At 42.6% G+C, this 12,428-nt stretch overlaps 1 protein-coding gene and 1 long non-coding RNA gene across 15 annotated transcripts in view; one reads left to right on the forward strand and one right to left on the reverse strand.

The window, feature by feature from the left end:
- MARK3 (microtubule affinity regulating kinase 3) overlaps positions 1-12,428 on the reverse strand; it is a 114,321-nt gene that overhangs the window by 58,654 nt on the left and 43,239 nt on the right. The gene's annotated exons all lie outside the window — the stretch shown is intronic.
- On the forward strand, positions 2,946-4,046 carry LOC125909132 (uncharacterized). Its single transcript, XR_007453544.1, has 2 exons — positions 2,946-3,137; positions 3,384-4,046. It is a non-coding gene; the product is annotated as an uncharacterized LOC125909132 (long non-coding RNA).

Here is a 12,428-nt window from a genome sequence, read left to right on the forward strand (position 1 = left end):
CCTTTACAACTATTTTGATGAGGGAATTCACATATGGCAAAATTATAAAGACAACCAAGAAAATGACACAAAAATTCTTGTCAGTGGTTACCTGGTAGGTGAGAAAAGATAAAGAGGAGTAAGTTTGAGAGGGCCACAGTGGGAATGATTTATAGGTACTGACGATGATCTGTGTCTTGAGGTAAAAGGGTGTTCACTTCCTATAATGTTTACACTGTAAACATCTAACATTATTTCTTTCTTTAAAAAAATTTAATGTTCATTGATTTTTGAGAGAGAGAGAGAGAGACAGACAGACAGAGCATGAGGTGGGGAGAGGCAGGGAGAGAAGGAGACACAGGCTCCTAAGCAGGGTTCAGGTTCTGAGCGGTCAGCACAGAGCCCGACACAGGGCTCAAACTCACTGAGCCGAAGTTGGATGCTTAAGGATGCTTAACTGACTAAGCCACCCAGGCACCCTTTTTCTTCTTTTTTTAATGTTTATTTATTTTTGAGAGAGAGAGAGAGAGAGAGAGAGAGAGAGAGAGAGAGAGGGAGGCAGAGAGAGGAGGAGACAGAGGATCCAAACCAACCTCCGTGTTGACAGCAGAGAGCTTCAAAAGTGGGGCTCAAACTCACAAACCATGAGATCATGACCTGGGCTCAAGTTGGCAGTTAACCAACTGAGCCACCCAACCCAGGTGCCCGACATCTAACATTTCCTTGTGTAAAGCATTTAATGAAAATTAACTGAATTTTAAATACTTGCTTAGATTTAGCTGGTTAATAAAATTAAGCAGTTTTTAAAAATTTAAAATAAGAGCAGCAGCAATGTGGATTTTTAGGATTATATATTTCTAAGACAAAGATTCTCCTACTCCCAAAACCCCAGGTTCTGGTGGTCAAGATTCCTGGAATCAGGGTACTATGAGAAAATATTAACTCAGTGTTAAAATAAATTTGGTAATTAATAAAGAACAGATTTCACTGGGCATCTACTGTATGCAAGCTGAACTTCAGTATGCTCCTTTGCTGTCCTTCCCATATGGAAGGTGCTGGGCCTGATTCCTTCCAAAGGGACATGGTGGAAAAATACTATCTGAAGTTAGAGCTTTAGGTTCTAACACCAGTGCAGTTGCTTCCTCATTGGATGACTGAATAAGCTACAGAATGTTAGAAAACTTCAGCCTGCCCATCTGTAAAATATAGATAAAAATAGCTATGTCACGGGTCTGACGTGAGAAACAGGCAATGTGTGATGTAGGTGGTGTGCACAGTCATTAAAAATCTGATCTCTGGAGCATGATACCTGGCCCTAGCCTGGCTCTAGCAATGACCAGGTCTAGGTGACGTGACCTTCCTGGGACTCTGGTACCCACCCAGTTAAAGGAGCTGGATATGTGGGAGGCTTGGAATAGTATCGGGCACATGACAAACAGTATGGGGTTGTGATTCTGGCTGCTACTGTTACTGTTATGATTCTTTCCCAAAGGCCTAATTTGTGCCCAATTTTCAATTTTCTGTAAATGGGTCCATGTTATGCTCTAAGTTTAACCTATTTAAAATATTTTGCTCTTGAGTGACTTTTCTAAAATAACATAATGAACCATGGGTACATTTGTATAATTATAATTGGTATAATTTATAAAAATAAATCATATATTCTTAATTCACAATCTACTTTAAATATCAAGCTGCATTATTTCCTGCCAAAGCATAAATAAGGCTGGCAATAAATTAAAAAGTTCCTCCTTTGCAACTTCGTGGATGGAACTAGAGGGTATTATGCTAAGTAAAATTCGTCAGAGAAAGACAAATATCATATGAGTTCACTCATATATATGAGAACTTTAAGATACAAAACAGATGAACATAAGGAAAGGGAAGCAAAAATAATATAAAAACAGAGAGGGGAACAAAAACATAAGAGACTCTTAAATATGGAGAGCAAACAGAGGGTTACTGGAGGGGTTGTGGGAGGGGGGATGGGCTAAATGGGTAAGGGGCACTAAGGAATCTACTCCTGAAATCATTGTTGCACTATATGCTAACTAACTCGGTAAATTTAAAAAAAAAAAAGTTCCCCCTAAAGGAGTGAAAACATGGAAGCTGTATTTTCCTACATTTTTTTTAAAGTTTATTTATCTCTTTTGCAAGCAAGAGACAGAGACAGAGACAGGGAGAGGGAGAGGGAGAGGGAGAGGGAGAGGGAGAGGGAGAGGGAGAGGGAGAAAACACGCGAGCAAGCGGGAGAGGGGCAGGGAGATACAATCCCAAGCAGGCTCCAAGGAGAGCCCAATGTGGGGCTCAAACTCATAAACTGTGAGATCATGACCTGAGCCAAAAACGAAGAGCGGGATGCTTAACTGACTGAGCCACCCAGGCGCCCCTTTTCTTGCATTTCTACTACAGCTTTTGAAATGAAAACATATACATAAAAATTTTTTTTCATTTTATTTTTAGAGAGAGAGCGTGTGTACATGTGCAGGGGAGGGAAGGAGGGGGGAGGGAAGGAGGGGGGAGAGAGGAAGTGGGGGCTCCGGGAGGGAGGGAGAGGGAGGGAAGGAGGGGGGGGGGAGAGAGAGAGAGAGAGAGAGAGGAATCTCAAGCAGGCTCCATGCCCAACACGGAGCCCAATGTGTGACTTGATCCCAGGACCTTGGGATCATGACCTGAGCCGAAATCAAGAGTCCAACACCTAATCGATTGAGCCACCCAGGCACCCCATACATACATTTTTATTCTCATATTTTGAATATGTATAATGAAGAAGGGTTGTAGATTTCATTTACCATACTCTGGTTTGCTTTAGTTTACCAGACTCATTATACTGATCTGGATGCAGACACTGTACTGTAAGTAACAGGATTTTTGTTGTAACTACTTTTGTTAACGGCTTGAACTGCGAGTTTGCTACAAGTCAATCTGGAAAGAAGCGGTATTAAGAAAGGAAAGGATAACAGAGCTGTCCAATGAAAAAGATTCCCAAAAAGACTTGTGCTTCACCTGATGGAAAAGGGGAAGGAAGGAAGTCCAGAGATTGGATATGGAAGCATTCCCAGGGAAAGAAAGAGGTGGCGAGAAGGAGGAAATACTGGCACTGGCAGTACAGCAGTGTCTAAGACTTAGAACACTGAGGGAGGTCATCTTTAAAACAGGTGACCTTGGGGCGCCTGGGTGGCGCAGTCGGTTAAGCGTCCGACTTCAGCCAGGTCACGATCTCGCGGTCCGTGAGTTCGAGCCCCGCGTCAGGCTCTGGGCTGATGGCTCGGAGCCTGGAGCCTGTTTCCGATTCTGTGTCTCCCTCTCTCTGCCCCTCCCCCGTTCATGCTCTGTCTCTCTCTGTCCCAAAAATAAATAAAAAACGTTGAAAAAAAAAAATTAAAAAAAAAAAAAAAAAACAGGTGACCTTGTGGAAGATAGGAGAAATTAAGAACTTAGAGGGGAACCAAATGACATCCAGAGGCCATTCTCACCTGGGCTGTGCACTCTGTGATCCTCCTCTTTGCCCCAGGCCTATCAAATCAGAATTGGTGGGGGGAGGGCTGTTTCTGAAGGAAACATGGGCTTTTTTCTTTTTTAACTCCACAGATGATTCTAGTGCACAGCAAGCGGTGGAAATTACTGGTTTAAGGAGGCTGAAGCAAAAGTGACCCAAACAACCCAGTGGTGGTAACAGTAAAAGTAATTGCACCGTACCCCACATGAAAAGCATGAACTGGTTCTCTCTCCGCCTTCAAAGTATACAGTTCTCTGATTTGTCCCACAACTAACATTCTCTGGGATGCCAAAAAGGCCACTACTGTCACAGAGCTCTGAGCATTAGCAGTGACTCCAAAACAAACACTAGCTTTAAAAAGAAAACAGGCTGAGGAGCCTGGGTGGCTCAGTCGGTTAAGTGTCCGGCTTCAGCTCAGGTTCTGATCTCATGGTTTGTGAGTTCAAGCCCCATGTCAGCCTCTGTGCTGACAGTGTGGAGCTTGGAACCTGCTTCGGATTCTGTGGCTCCCCCTCTCTCTGTCTCTCCCCTGCTTACACTCTGTCTCTCTCTCTCTCTCTCTCAAAAATAAATAAATGTTAAAAAAGAAAATAGGCTGAGTGGGTGTTAACTAGGATTTCCCCACAAACACCCTCATAAAAGGAATCTATAGCCAATAATATTTTAATAAACCTTAGGCAACCTACTGTATATTTTGCATATACTTGAACTTAATGCCTTTTTTTCCTTCATTATTTTTTACCAATTTTTTTTTTTTTTTTTTAAAGCACAGGGATTTCCCTTTCTCTCCTACTAAAAGTCTGGATTGAAGAATGGTACTTGAATCTTACTCAAAAAATGCTTTGTTCCTGAGTCAGCAGGATCAACTAAGGGATGGATGCCCCACTGAAGGCCTGTCATGTATTTTACCTGGATGAAGACATCCTTACCCAGTTTATGCAGCACCAAACTAGAAGTGAGGGCTAATACAGAGGACTCACTATTCAAAAATACCTCAACAGACTGGAATTGTGGCAGAAAACCAATAAAATGAACTTTAGCAGGAATCAAATTCAGGTAAGGAAAAAAAAAATCAGGGGTGCTTGGGTGGCACAGTGGGTTAAGCTTCTGACTCTTGATCTTGAGTCCACATCGGGCTCTGCTCTAATGGTGTGGAGCGTGCTTGGGATTCTGTCTCTCCTCTGTGCCCCTCCTTCGCCTGTGTATAAGTGCTCTTTCTCAAAATGAATAAATAAACATTAAAAAAAAAATCAGTTGGGGGCGCCTGGGTGGCGCAGTCGGTTAAGCGTCCGACTTCAGCCAGGTCACGATCTCGCGGTCCGTGAGTTCGAGCCCCGCGTCAGGCTCTGGGCTGATGGCTCGGAGCCTGGAGCCTGTTTCCGATTCTGTGTCTCCCTCTCTCTCTGCCCCTCCCCCATTCATGCTCTGTCTCTCTCTGTCCCAAAAATAAATTAAAAACGTTGAAAAAAAAAAAAATCAGTTGTAGGAATCAGATAAACTAGGCCTATGTTGAGGGCAATTACTGCAGCTGGCCCAAGAGGCTGAGTATTGACTTTAGAGAAGGGACCAAGAAGACTCACTCAAAACAGCTGGCTATGTTTGCAGTGGTAGAATGACCCTCCACAGCTCCATATGGCAGAAGAGAGAACAGTGTTGTAGATGTTTCTAGAAGACAGATGCTAGTGCCAACTAAGGGGAAAAATTAACTAGAGTCATCCAGCATGAACAAGACAGTATAAGGAAGTGTGCCTCTGTCCCTAGATGTGTTAAAACTGGCTAACTAACCAGATATCATAAACGCATATTTTAAACAATTATTTCATTGCATGTTATAAATCTCTTACTTTTAATTAAGTGGTTCCAGTTTAAGAAAAAGGAATTACTGCTTCAATCGATTATGGCAGAGTATGGTGACAACTAAGTTTCTGCCACCGAGAAGACTATTTCTCACATAACAAAATATTAGAAGAACCCAAGGGAAGGATGGAGAGTCACTGAAAAGTTTACTGCACACAGATGACTGTTCCTTACAAGAGCCAGGCACCAAGGGCTCCGGTGGGGCCCAATGTGAGCTCTGGTGCATCTTCCTGCACTCAGCTCAGGGCCCTGCACCACCCTGCACACACACAGCTCTCTGCAGCCTGATAGTGCACTGCGTCCTGGGCTGTGCATGCAGTCTTGCCAACAACGAGTGAGGGTCCCCAGAACACGATGGGACTGCGAAGGTCTTTCCATCTTTTTTACTTGGCAAAAAAATACTTAGATCCTTCGAACCTAGGTAAAATTTTACTGCAAATCACACGGGTTCACCCAGAGTCCACTGCACTTATCTGACCCATCACAGAGCTTGGTTCAGGAGGTCACGATGTATCTTTCTTTCTTCCTTCCTTCCTTTCCTCCCTTTCTCTCTCTCTCTTTCTTTCTTTTTTAATGTTTATTAGTTTTTGAGAGAGAGAGTGAGCACAAGCAGGAGAGGGGCAGAAAGAGAGGGAAACAGGATCTGAAGCGGGCTCTGTGCTGACAGCAGAGAGCCCGATGCGGGGCTCAAACCCAAGAACTGCAAGATCATGACCTTAACTGAAATCACATGCTTAACCGACTGAGCCACACAGGGGCCCTGGACACGATGTTTCTTAAGTGAATTAGTAAAAGGCCACCCCTATTTTTCGTTTGAAATCTACAGGTTCTTGAAATACTATCTCCTCAGCCTGTGTTTTAAAATGTAGGTTACTCAGATATGGTGAGCCAAGACATCAGGACAAGCACTGAAAGGAGGCCACGCAGGGCCACATGGGGAAGCACCAGGGTCAGTCAGGATGTAGAAGGAGCAAGAGGGAATCATGGGAAAGAGTCTTCATCTTGGTTTCCACAGGAAAGGAAAGCCCAGGCAGGGTAACAGACTGGGGACTGGCTTGTCTGAACCATTTCAGGAGCCTCTCGGGTACAAATACAGTTTCTAATTATCTGGCACCTAGCCCTAGGATGATTAGGGCAGAGGAACTCCTGGAGTTTAGGAGCCAGATAAAGGTGATGGTTCTGAGTATGAGCTCTGGATTAATTCGTTTGCATATGAACAGTACACTCACAAGGGAGCAGTCTATTTCTAGGAATCAGCTGCCCTGGGAGGGACAGTCTATGACAGGTCAACACAGCCCCAAGTGCAGGAGCATCAAGAAAACAGAAAATAAGCATCTGGGGGGCTCAGTGGGTTAAGCATCCAACTCCTGATTACGGCTCAGGTCAAGATCTCATGGTTCCTGGGCTCTGGCCTGCATCGTTCTCTGCACTGACAGGGCCAAGTCTGTTTGGGATTCTCTCTCTCTCTCCCTCTTTCTCTCTGCCCCTTCCCCACTCTATCAATAAACAAACAAACAACTTTAAAAAGGGGGGGGGGGGAGAAAATAGAAAATAAGAAAATATAGTTAATACATCTCACTTTATTTTCTTCAAAACACTGACATGACATTATATATTTATTTGCTGCTGCTCCCCTACTAGGATGTCAATTCCACTGAAGCGGAAACTTCACTTGGTTCACTGTTGTATCCACAATGCTTACAACAGTGTTTGGCATACAGTAGGTATTTAATAATGAGTGTTTGTTGAATGAATGAGTGAATAAATAAACAAACCTGCATAAAAACCTGGCTTATGCAATGTTTGGAGGGAGAAGTGGAGTAAAGGCCTACTTTTTTTTTTTTTTTTAACATTTATTTATTCTTGGGAGAGAGAGAGAAAGAAAGAGAGAGAGGCAGACTGCAAGTGGGGGAGGGGCAAAGAAAGAGGGAGACAGAATCTGAAGCAAGCTCCAGGCTCTGAGCTGTCAACACAGAGCCTGACATGGGGCTTGAACTCATGAACCATGAGATCATGACCTGAGCTTACGGCTTAACCGACTGAGCCACCCAGGTGTCCCTTGGCCTACTTCTTTTTTTTTTTTTTTTTTTTTTAATTTTTTTTAACGTTTATTTATTTTTGAGACAGAGAGAGACAGAGCATGAACGGGGGAGGGGCAGAGAGAGAGGGAGACACAGAATCGGAAGCAGGCTCCAGGCTCTGAGCCGCCAGCCCAGAGCCCGACGCGGGGCTCGAACTCACAGACTGCGAGATCGTGACCTGAGCTGAAGTCGGACGCTCAACCGACTGAGCCACCCAGGCGCCCCTACTTCTTTTAAGTACTTGAAATATTCCTCCAAACTTTAAACTATTAACTTCTCTATTGCTACTACAAAGGAAAGTCTCAGGTTAGTTCCAGTCCAAATTTTCACAAATCCTGAATTAGGGAAATTTACTAATTACAGTAAGGGGGCACAATGAAGCAGAAAGAGCCTCTGTTTGGAAGCCAGACCAGGATTTCCATCTTTACCCACCACTTACTAGCTGGAGAACTGAATTATCTCCACTTCTTTTTTTTTTTTTATTTAAAAAAAAAAAATTTTTTTTAACGTTTATTTTTGAGACAGAGAGAGACAGAGCATGAATGGGGGAGGGTCAGAGAGAGAGGGAGACACAGAATCGGAAGCAGGCACCAGGCTCTGAGCCATGAGCCCAGAGCCCGACGCGGGGCTCGAACTCACGGACCGTGAGATCGTGACCCGAGCCGAAGTCGGATGCCCAACCGACTGAGCCACCCAGGCGCCCCAACCACTTCTTAGAGTCAGTATCCCTCACTGGAAAATCAACAGAGTATGAAAATGAAAACATACCTATCAGACTAGCTAATGTGAAAAAGTTCAACACTTCTATGTATAAGAACATGGGAGGCACAGGCTCTAGTACCTAATGACAATAAATCCCCACAAAACTAACACTCAAAGGTGACCATAGGACACTGCTTACCAAAATGTTCTATTATCTTAACAGTGGCAAACACATTTTCATTCAGTGTTCACTAATGTGTGACTTAAAGCTAACCACACCTGCCATGGAAGGACTGCCCAAGTACCCATCAATTATTACTTAAGGGACTTTGGGCAGGTTTCTTAATCATTCTGGCCTCTCTTTCCTGAATAACAGAACTTACCTTATGAAGTTGCAAAGAGTGAAATGAATGCTACGGACTGAACTGTGTTCCCCAAGATTTGTATGTTGAAGCCCTAACCCACAATGTGATGGTATTTAGAGCTGGGCATTTAGGAATTAAGTAGGTTTAAATGAGGTCTTAGGGTAGGTCCTCATGATGGATTAGTGCCCTTCTAAGTAGACATGTCTCTTTCTCTGCAATGTGAAAACACAGTGAGACAGCAGCCCTCTGCAAGCCAGAAAGACAGGTCTCACCAGAACCCAACCAGGCTAGCGCCCTGGTCTTGGGCTTCCCAGTCTCTAAAATTGTGTGAAATAAAGGTCTGTTGTTTATGCCACCCACCTATGGCATTTTGTTGTAGCAGCTTGAGCAAACTAATACAATAAGTTCATACAGGTAATACACTTAGAAAAATGCTCAGCATTCACCAAATGCTCAAACATTAGCCATTACCAGAAATAGTCCACTGCAATTAAGTTCTACAAAAGAGACTGAGCCAAGGGCACCTGGGTGGTGCAGTCAGTTAAGCTTCTGACTCTTGGTTTTGGCTCAGGTCATGATCTCACAGTTGGTGAGTTTGAGCCCCGCATCGGGCTCTACACTGACAGTGCAGAACCTGCTTGGGATTCCCTCTCTCCCTCTCTCTCTGCCCCCACCCCCCCACTCTCTATCTCTCTCTCAATAAATAAATAAATAAATAAATAAATAAACAAACAAACAAACTTAAAAAAAAAAAAAAAGACCGGGGTGCCTGGGTGGCTCAGGGGGTTGAGCAGCTGACTTTGGCTCAGGTCATGATCTCACAGTCTGTGGGCTCGAGCCCCACATCAGGCTCTGTGCTGACAGCTCGGAGTCAGGAGCCTGCTTTGGATTCTGTGTCTCCCTCTCTCTCTGCCCCTCCCCCGCTCATGCTCTGTCTGTCTCTCTCTGTCAAAAATAAATCAACATTAAAAATAAAATAAAAAATGAAAAATAAAAAAGAGGGAGAGAGGGAGAGAGGGAGAGAGAGAGAGAGAGAGAGAGAGGACTGAGCTAGAACCCAACACTGAATTCTTAAGCTTTGCTTATTTCCTGTGAGGGGAAAATTTTACTCAAACAAAAAACACACTTCACCCCTCAAAACCAAGCAAACAAAAACTACTATTCAGCAGAACACACAAAAACAGCAAGAATTCATTCAGTCCTTATCGTGTGTCAGGTACTATTTTCTGCCCTTCTAAGGGCTTCTTTTTTAATTTTTTTTTTTAATTTATTTTTGAGACAGTGAGAGACACAGCATGAGCAGAGGAGGGGTAGAGACAGAGGGAGACACAGAATCCTAAGCAGGCTCCAGGTTCTGAGCTGTCAGCACAGAGCCCGACGTGGGGCTCAAACTCACGAGCTGTGAGATCATGACCTGAGCCGAAGTTGGATGCTTAACTGACTGAACCACCCAGGTGCCCCTTTAAAAAAAATTTTTTTTTAATTTATAAGGGCTTTTAAATGTTAACTTGTTTATGCAATAACTTCTTTCTAGATAGGTCTCCTGAGGCAAAAGAAACAAAAACAAAAATAAAATATTGGGACTACACCAAAATAAAAAACTTATGCACAACAAAGGAAACAATCAACAAAACTAAAAGGCAACCTACTGAACGGGAGAAGATATTTACAAATGACATATTCAATAAAGTGCTAGTATCCAAACTATATAAAGAACTTATAAAACTCAACACCTAAAAACGAAATAATCCAATTTAAAAATGGGCAGAAGACGTGAACAGTCATTTTTCCAAAGAACACACCCAGATGGCCGACGCAGAAAAGAAATTCATCATCACTTATCATTAGGGAAATACAAATCAAAACTACAATGAGGTATTACCTCATGCTTATCAGAAGGCTAAAACCAACAACACAGGAAACAATAGGTGTTAGCTAGGATGCGGGAAAAGGGGAACCCTCTTGCACTCTTGGTGGGAATGCAAACTATGTAGCCATTCTGGAAAACAGTATGGAGGATCCTTGGTTAAAAACAGAATTACCCTACAACCCAGCAATCACACTACTGGGTATTTACTCAGGATACAAAAATACTAATTCAAAGGATACAGGCATCCCTATGTTTACAACAGCATTATCTACAATAGCCAAATTATGGTAACAGCCCAAGTGCCCATCGATTGATAAATGAATAAAGATGTAGTATGTATGTGTATATACACATGTACACACATACATACATACAATGGAATATTACTCAGCTATAAAAAAGAACGAAATCTTGCCATTTGCAAAGATGTGGATGGAGCTAGAGAATAGAATGCTGAGCAAAATAAGTCAGAGAAAGACAAAGACCATCTGATTTCACTCCTGTGTAATTTTTTTTTTTCAAACATGAAATTTAAAACCAAACAAAGGGGCAAAAAAGAGACAGAGGCAAACCAAGAAACAGACTCTTAACTTTAGAGAGAACACTGTGATGGTCACCAGAGGGAGGTGGAGGGGGCAAGGATGAAACAGATGATAGGGATTAAGGAGTGCGCCTACTGTGACGAGCACCGGGTGTTGTGTGGAAATGTTGGATCACTGTGTTGAACACGTGAAACTAGTATTACACTTTATGTTAACTGGAACACAAAGAGAAACTTAAAAAGGGGTGCCTGGGTGGGTCAGTCGGCTAAAGCGTCCAACTCTTGATTTCCACTGAGGTCATGATCCCAGGGTCATTGGGACTGGGCCCTGTGCTGGGCTCTGCACTGAGCATGGAGCCTGCTTAAGATTCTCTCTCCCCACCCCATCCCCACTCACCCTGCTTGCACTCTTTCAAAACAAATTGTTTTAATAAAATATTAACTTATTTAATTCTTACTACAGCCCTATTACCTACTGCTACTGTTCCCATTTTAAAAGTGAGGAAACTAAGACCTGGGGAGGTTAAGTGACTTGTCACACAGCTAAGCTGGGTTAAGCCTGGATCTGAATCCACGCAGCCTGGCTTCATAATGTTCCCAACCATCACTCTATACTCTCTCTGTATGTTAACAGTCTACTCCAACACTGACAAAGAACAGTAGTAACTAGATGGATTACACTGAGTATACCTGAACGTCTTTAATAGGTAAATACCTTTTTAAAACTGAGCCACAACTTGCTTCTTAATGACAGACTAAAATAAGACCCAGCAAGATTACTTGCATATAATGAAATCAAATTTAAAAATGTGTAAAACCAGGGGCGCCTGGGTGGGCTCAGTCGGTTAAGCATCCTACTTCGGCTTACGTCATGATCCCACGACTTGTAGGTTCGAGCCCTGCATCGGGCTCTGTGCTGACAGCTCAGAGCCTGGAACCTGCTTCAGATTCTGTGTCTCCCTCTCTCTCTGCCCCTTCCCCTGCTCATGCTCTGTCTCTCTCTCTCCAAAAATAAACATTAAAAATTAAAAAATATAAATAAAAATAAAAATGTGTAAAACCAAAAAGACTAACATAGTTCTTATACCTGCTGCTTTCAAAACCATTATAGGTACACAACAATAAAAAGACTGACCTTAAAAAAAAACAACAGAAAAAAGGATGACCAAAAACATTTACAAAGAGAAAACATCTTAGGAATAGTCGTTCAAAGTTGAAAAGTACAAAAACAATGGAGAAAAATATCTCTCAACAGAATCTAACATTTACTAATGCAATGGCTGGAAAAATAAAAAGAAAAATGAAGAGATCTGTCTATGAAAATAACATCAGTTTACAAATGTGCAATCAATTCAGGTTTACTTATATGAATTTATTAAATGTGCATGATTCAATGTGCAAGCCTGAATAATGTGAATATTTTGAAACGGACACTATTGTAACACGCATGTTAAAAACACTCTTGAATGAGCCAGTCCACATTTTTTGATAAGTGGCAGTACAAAAAGATTACATTTTGTTGATGGCACAATGT

The sequence above is a fragment of the Panthera uncia genome (assembly GCF_023721935.1).
Source record: "Panthera uncia isolate 11264 chromosome B3 unlocalized genomic scaffold, Puncia_PCG_1.0 HiC_scaffold_1, whole genome shotgun sequence".
Classification (NCBI taxonomy): Eukaryota; Metazoa; Chordata; class Mammalia; order Carnivora; family Felidae; genus Panthera; species Panthera uncia.